Raw genomic sequence first — 8,652 nt, forward strand, 5'->3', positions numbered from 1 at the left:
GCGTTTACTTTCTCGTGGGCGGGCGCTTGTCTGAAGTTTAAAATCATTGGTGTACCCGTAAGCCAATCACATAACGGTTGGTTATGAAGTATGTTATGCGCCGGCTCAGCCGCCTCGAACTTCCGCTGTAAACACAGGTATGCGGCGAAAACAAAAACATCGAGCGAAATACCGGAGTGAAGATGGCTGTGAACGACTTTTGCAGATTATGTGAAGTAATCACATCACACACACACAATCACAATTATGGCCTTGCCGGACTTTGGCCTCCCCAGTTTCTCGCTGATGATCGGTAACAGTTGATAAATTAAACTTTTCCCAAAACCTGTCGGGAGTAGGGCCACAAGTCAAGTCAATTCAAGTCAAGTCAATTCAAGTCAAGTCAAGTGAGCTTTATTGTCATTCCGCTACATGCGGGGGCATACAGTGGAACGAAATGTCGTGCCTCACAGGACCACGGTGCTACATAAATACAGGCATACAGCAATGAAGTAAAACAATATAAACCTACACAACTATCCTAGATTTGACTATAAATATACTCTATATAAAAAAAAATGTTTTATCTATACATAAACTAAAAAATACAATACAAACTATACGAGTGCTTCAGATAAATACTGTACATGTGCGAAGAGAAACATTGTGAGTCAGCAGCTGGCTGGCTGGGGAACAGTGCGGGATGATTTGTAGTGCATGAGCATGTAAACATACGTATATTACTCAGTCTTTTGTGGCATATGTATACACACAGCAGTGTGTGTGAAAAGTGACTAGTGCGCATAGAGGAGGAGAGTGTGCTACTACAGGTGGTTTGTACAGGCCCACTCACCTGTGTGTAGCACACTTTGCTTGCACAAAAAAAAAAAAAAAGTTCCATAAGTTTCAAATGGTCCATGTTTCAGGAGGTAGGGGGGTTGTATGGGGTTTCAGAGAGGGGCGGGGTGATTTGAGTTCAGGGCTCTCACAGCCTGGGGGAAAAAGCTGTTGAGCAGTCTGGCAGAGCGGGCTCTGATGCTCAGTGCCGTCTTCCTGATGGTAGAAGCTGGAAGAGACTGTGGGAGGGATGTGTGGAGTCCTTCACGATACTATTGGCTTTGCTGGAGCATCGTGTGAGGAAAATGTCCAGGATGGAGGGGAGAGGGGCACCGATGATCTTTGCAGATGTGTTCACTTTCCGCTGGAGGGTCTTGCGGTCTGCTGCGGTACAGTTCCCGTACCAGACAGTGATGCAGCTGGTCAGCACACTGTCAATGGTGCCCCTGTAGAAAGTGGTGAGGATGGGTGGAGGGAGACTTGCTCTTTTCAGCCGGCGGAGGAAGTGTAGGCGCTGTTGTGCCTTCTTGGAGAGTGACATGGTGTTGGTGGTCCAGGTGAGATCCTCTGTGATGTGCACCCCCAGGAATTTAGTGCTGCTGACTCTCTCCACAGGCGACCTGTCGATGGTCAGTGGGGGGTGATCACCGGAGTTTCTCCTGAAGTCCATCACAACCTCCTTTGTCTTACTCACATTGAGGGACATGTTACCACTGTTGTGTCATCAGCGAACTTGATGATGTGGTTGGAGCTGGACTTGGCAGTGCAGTCGTGGGTCAGCAGCGTGAAGAGCAGCGGGCTGAGCACACAGCCTTGTGGGGCACCTGTGCTAAGTGTGGTAGTGCTCGAGGTGTTGTGGCCGACACGGACTGACTGAGGTCTTCCGGTTAGAAAGTCCAGAATCCAATTACAGAGGGAGTTGTTAAGGCCCAGCAGGTTTAGTTTGTTGATGAGCTGTTGTGGGATTATTGTGTTGAATGCTGAGCTGAAGTCAATGAACAGCATTCTAACATAAGAGTCTTTGTTTTCTAGGTGGGTAAGAGCCAGGTGGAGGGTGGAGGAGATTGCATCGTCTGTAGAACGGTTTGGACGGTATGCAAACTGGAGTGGATCGAGTGTGTTGGGGAGGCTGGTTTTGATGTTGTGCATGACTAACCTCTCAAAGCACTTCATTATGATTGGAGTCAGTGCTATGGGACAGTAGTCATTTAGACAGGACACAGGTGATTTCTTTGGTACCGGTATGATTGTTGTGGATTTGAGACATGTGGGGACGACTGCCTGGCTCAGCGAGGTGTTGAAGATATCTGTTAGGACATGTTGTCGGGACCCGCAGCCTTGCGTGGGTTGATCCTAGATAGGGTCTTCCTTACGTCGGCTGGAGACAGACAGAGCGCCTGGTCGTTGGGAGGTGTGGGCAGTTTTTGTGCAGGTGTGTCATTCTGCATTTCAAACCGTGAATAAAAGTGGTTGAGTGTATCTGGGAGGGATGTGTCATCATCACAGGCCTGTGGCGGGGGCTTGTAGTCTGTGATGGTCTGAATGGCTTGCCACAGACTCCGTGTGTTTCTGCTGTCTGTGAAGTGATTGTTGATTTTTTGAGCATATGACCGTTTTCCATTTTTGATGCTGTGGGACAGATTGGCTCTTGCTGTTTTGAGGGCTGCTTTATCTCCTGATCTGAAAGCTTCATCTCTGGTCTTTAGCAGCCCACGAACCTCTGCTGTCATCCATGGCTTCTGGTTGGCGCGTGTGGTGATGGTCTTGGTGACTGTCACATCATCAGTGCACTTTTTGATATAAGCAGTCACAGTTTCAGTGTACTCCTGCAGGTCTGTGTGGTTGTTGTAGGTGGCCGCCTCTTTAAACATGTTCCAGTCTGTGTCCTGGAAGCAGTCCTGCAGTGCTGAGGTAGCATTTTCTGGCCATACCGTGATCTGTTTTTGAACCGTTTGAGAAGTTTGAGAAGTGGTCTGTATGCTGGGATTAGCATAACAGAGATGTGGTCCGAGTACCCGAGGTGGGGGCGGGGTTCGGCTTTGTATGCGTTCTTTTCTGTTGTGTAAATAAAGTCCAGTGTGTTTTTTCCCCTTGTTGCAAAGTTCACATGTTGGTAGAACTTTGGCAAAACTGTCTTTAAGTTTGCGTGGTTGAAGTCACCGGCTATGATGAAAAAGCCGTCAGGGTTATTTGTTTGTTGTTCGCTGATGGCGCTGTACAGTTCACGAAGCACGTCCTTAGCGTTTGCACACGGGGGAATGTAAACCGCGACAATAACAGTGGCCGTGAACTCCCGCGGCAGGTAGAACGGTCGACACTTCACAAACATAAACTCCACCAGTGATGAACAGTGTTTTGATACTAACGCAGTATTGTTACACCATTCTTTGTTGATATACACACACAAGCCACCGCCGCGAGTCTTACCAGACAGTGAAGAATCTCTGTCCGCTCGGTAGCAGGTTAGCCTGTGTAGCTGAATGGCGGAGTCCGGGATGTTGTCATTTAGCCATGTTTCAGTGAAAACAGACACACAACAATCCCTTGCCTCATGCTGTGTAGATCGACTGAGTTGAATTAAGTCCAGTTTGTTTTCCAGAGAGCGAACGTTTGAGAGCATGAGTGTTGGAAGAGCCGGTCTTGTGGGGTTAGCCCTTAGCCTGGCTCGCATACCTCCGCGCTTACCGCGCTTCCGTCCTCTCTCACACCGCTTGCGACGCCGCCTTGTGCGGGTAGCGTCAGTAGGCGAGGCCGAGGTCTCGAGGTCCGGCTCCAGCAGTAAACAAAGGCCTTGTAGCTTCTCAGTAGCCGCTGGCGAGAGTTTGTGTTTGTATGTGTTGTCGATATCCAAAAGGCTTTGGCGATCATAGATGTATCCCAGAGTGATCTCCCGATGAATTAGCGGTAAATTGACATTGTTTGGAGACGAACAGACGACATTAAAAGACATAAAAGCACCGTCTTTGGGACCCGGAGAAGCCGCTGCGTCTGACCGCGCCGCCATCTTGGATCTGACATCACCTCCATTCAAAATGTGAATCAAACACTCTTCTTGTTCAGGCTTCAGTTGGCAAATGCTGGGAATATTCTCCACAACAGAGCGAATAGCATCCCGTGTCTCCATGTCCGCTGTCGTGTTAGATTTCCCTCACCTAAACCTAAACTACAATCTTAAATTCGGCGCTTAGCGTTTACGTCACGGTTCTCAGCCCGCCCTCTGTTCGTTGATTGGCCGGCTGCTGCTGAGCCGGAGATAATCTGGGAGATGGTCTGCTATATCAGACTGAGTACAGAAGCAAAATGAAATTGAGCGGAAGTACGAAGTCTGACGTAGTCAGGCTAGTGTTTACCTTTTTCTGAACGTGGAAGTCTCCCCCGGTTAGAACGGTGCTTTACATTTCCGGTTTCTAGTCACATTTACATATTTTCAGAGCCGATAATATAATGTGAAACCCATGAAAGTAATTTAAAAAAATCATGTGGCGCCATTGTTTCATCACTTTACAGTGTCGCAATGACCATCTTTTTGCAGTAAAGGACCAGTCATAGTTCAATGAGTGGGAAGATGACATGAAGAGGTTAAGCTGCATTGAAAACAGTTGAGTGCACATACAGCTCCCGATCGGGGTGAAGTTCATGGGATTTTGTACACAGAATGATAAGCGCAAACATTATTTTAACATATTATTATTTCACACTCAGTATTTTAACTTAAGCGCTGCAAGCCATATATACAGTGCCTGACAAGACAGATTTTCTGATATGCAAAACAAGTACTTTAAAGGAATTCCTTAGCTTACTGCCGTTACTGTGGCAGCCAACAACAGCACAGCAACCCTCCGCACATTTTTATATGGAGTTATATTGAAAAAGTTTCAATTCAGTCTATCTTTTTTTTACCCTGTTTTAATGGATTTCTATGGAGACCGGAACACGAGAGCACCCAAACGGAAGTTAGAATCCATCATGGCGCCGCTCATCAGTTATTCAGGAAAAAGGTCTTATAGGTCTGGGAATGTGTCGTCACAGCGGCAATGCATTCTGGGAATTTAGGTCACGGGAGCTACAGCGGAGACTGAGTGGTAGTGAATGTAGACGTTTTATATTATTTAATGTTTATATTATTCTAAGATCGCGTTGCAGTGGTTAAGGCTTACTGTATCATCAATTGTCATATCCCTTTGCACGGCCGGTGTGAAAAACATGCTTTCTCCGCGTTAGAAAGCCGAAAAAGCAGAGGTTTTACCTGCAGACATTGATGATAAGGGCTATGGCAATTGATCATTCCAACGCGATCTAAGTTGAATCATATAAACATTAAATAGGTCTACATTCACTACGGAACTCGGATGAAAATTAAACCGAAACTGGTAAACATCTAAAATAAAATGTGGCTTTATAATTAATCTCTGTAGATTTAATATATTATAGATACAGTGATTTGCATTAAACTGTAAGCCCTCACACCACAAATAGAAGGAAATCATATATGGAAATGTTATTTGCGGCAGCTCGTTAATACTCAGCCACTTTTTGTACAGATTAAGTTTCGTTCATTCATTTATTTGATCGCTCGTATCATTGTTCGGCATCCTAGTAGGAGTCTACAACTTGGTTCGGTCAAGTCAATGTATTTATTTGCATAGCATCCACAATACACATCGTTTCAAAGCAGCTTCAAGTTCTGTTACCTCTATAATGGCTTAACTCTTAACACAGCAGTTTTACCGGGCAATATCACGATATAACAATGATCCACTGTTTGAGATCTAGCTGTAGTGTATTCTCCCCTTACAAAATTAGCCATGGTTTTGCTACTCTAACCATAGTTTATCCATGGTATTTAATAAGATTGGTTATACGAATGGTAATACATACACCAAAAACACGGTCGCTACACGTTTACTATAGTAAAACCATGGTTAATTGTCGTAAGTGTTTTAGCAGTTAGCATAAGTTATATCAGTACCACTGTAGTGAAGGAGACTGATTAGTAATGAATATTTGCAGCCTCTCAGACAAACAACAGAGCAATTTTTTTTATTTAAAGAGATTTACATATTAGTCCGTTTTATTCTAAGCGTATGTAAGATGTTTTTCAAAAAATATTAATGTAAAACGGTCGGCTTTTTCTGGTAATTTGCATTTGTTTACGCTGTGTGCTCCTGAGCGTGACCTAAAACATGGCGGAATCCGAAGCGGCGTGACATAGGTTCCCATGCTCTATAGGCATTGTGCTATATGATAGCCTACATAAAGTGTAACAATTAATGTATTATATGTTACTGTAAATGCAGATATACAGTGAGGAAAATAAGTATTTGAACACCCTGCTATTTTGCAAGTTCTCCCACTTAGAAATCATGGAGGGGTCTGAAATTGTCATCGTAGGTGCATGTCCACTGTGAGAGACATAATCTAAAAAAAATCCAGAAATCACAATGTATGATTTTTAACTATTTATTTGTATGATACAGCTGCAAATAAGTATTTGAACACCTGAGAAAATCAATGTTAATATTTGGTACAGTAGCCTTTGTTTGCAATTACAGAGGTCAAACGTTTCCTGTAGTTTTTCACCAGGTTTGCACACACTGCAGGAGGGATTTTGGCCCACTCCTCCACACAGATCTTCTCTAGATCAGTCAGGTTTCTGGCCTGTCGCTGAGAAACACGGAGTTTGAGCTCCCTCAAAGATTCTCTATTGGGTTTAGGTCTGGAGACTGGCTAGGCCACGCCAGAACCTTGATATGCTTCTTACAGAGCCACTCCTTGGTTATCCTGGCTGTGTGCTTGGTCATTGTCATGTTGGAAGACCCAGCCTCGACCCATCTTCAATGCTCTAACTGAGGGAAGGAGGTTGTTCCCCAAAATCTCGCAATACATGGCCCCGGTCATCCTCTCCTTAATACAGTGCAGTCGCCCTGTCCCATGTGCAGAAAAACACCCCCAAAGCATGATGCTACCACCCCATGCTTCACAGTAGGGATGGTGTTCTTGGGATGGTACTCATCATTCTTCTTCCTCCAAACACGTTTAGTGGAATTATGACCAAAAGTTCTATTTTGGTCTCATCTGACCACATGACTTTCTCCCATGACTCCTCTGGATCATCCAAATGGTCATTGGCAAACTTAAGTCGGGCCTGGACATGTGCTGGTTTAAGCAGGGGAACCTTCCGTGCCATGCATGATTTCAAACCATGACGTCTTAGTGTATTACCAACAGTAACCTTGGAAACGGTGGTCCCAGCTCTTTTCAGGTCATTGACCAGCTCCTCCCGTGTAGTTCTGGGCTGATTTCTCACCTTTCTTAGGATCATTGAGACCCCACGAGGTGAGATCCTTGATGACAGATCTTGCATGGAGCCCCAGTCCGAGGGAGATTGACAGTCATGTTTAGCTTCTTCCATTTTCTAATGATTGCTCCAACAGTGGACCTTTTTTCACCAAGCTGCTTGGCAATTTCCCCGTAGCCCTTTCCAGCCTTGTGGAGGTGTACAATTTTGTCTCTAGTGTCTTTGGACGGCTCTTTGGTCTTGGCCATGTTAGTAGTTGGATTCTTACTGATTGTATGGGGTGGACAGGTGTCTTTATGCAGCTAACGACCTCAAACAGGTGCATCTAATTTAGGATAATAAATGGAGTGGAGGTGGACATTTTAAAGGCAGACTAACAGGTCTTTGAGGGTCAGAATTCTAGCTGATAGACAGGTGTTCAAATACTTATTTGCAGCTGTATCATACAAATAAATAGTTAAAAAAATCATACATTGTGATTTCTGGATTTTTTTTTTTAGATTATGTCTCTCACAGTGGACATGCACCTACGATGACAATTTCAGACCCCTCCATGATTTCTAAGTGGGAGAACTTGCAAAATAGCAGGGTGTTCAAATACTTATTTTCCTCACTGTAGGCCTTTCATGTTACTTAAGCGTGCGTTATGTTATGCCAGTTGTACCTATAGCCTATAGCATATTAGTAAGGATGACAAACTTTCTTAAGGTGCAAACTCACGATGAAAGGTGCAAAAACATGATTCACAGGTGGTGCCAAATAATTTCTCTCTCTATACATAATTAAAATAATAAAAATAAAAGTTACAAGCAATTTTATGGATGATGACTATTTTATGGATGCACACAAATGAAAATTATTGCTGGCTTTGTAATCATGTGCTGTTTTATTTGTTGTTCATGCTTTCATGATGTTATGTTATTCATGTCTTTTGTCATTATCCTTTTCATGTCATGTTCATATTTGAGCTGTTTTGCACAGTGTTTATCTGCTATTTTTTCTGCTCAAAAAGCAAGGTGCTTTGTGTTAATGATACTGAAGCAGAGATCTCGATTGTTGGGATCTCTTAAGATTTACAGTTGTTTTGTTTTTTTTAGTAGTTTGAAATGACCTTGGTTTATTATTATTATTATTATTGTTGTTTTCTGTTTTCCTTTTTGATGTTTTTGTTCAATTACTCATGGATGCTGATTGTTGAATGTAGAGTATGTCCGATATATGCCTACTTGTTATGTGGATGAGTGTTCATTACAAATTTGCCCATAAATTAATTATTAGGTTGGCTTTCTATTGCATTTTTCTTTATTTTCTTGCGACTTGCAGGATAGCTGCATCCAATGTAATTTAATGGGTTTTCTGTATGCTTCATTTGTTTCTGTTGGTTGTAGGTAGTGGTCCGATTCTAACAAAAGTGTTAGAGGACTTGACTTTGAAAGACAGAGGGTAGCTGGTGTTTGTTTTATGTTTAGCTTCATGTGTGTTTCATAAAACAAGTTTACCAAACAAGCCAGGCTTATTTCAGTTAGTCTGACTTATTT

This window comes from Onychostoma macrolepis, chromosome 02, assembly GCF_012432095.1.
Source record: "Onychostoma macrolepis isolate SWU-2019 chromosome 02, ASM1243209v1, whole genome shotgun sequence".
NCBI classification, from domain to species: Eukaryota; Metazoa; Chordata; class Actinopteri; order Cypriniformes; family Cyprinidae; genus Onychostoma; species Onychostoma macrolepis.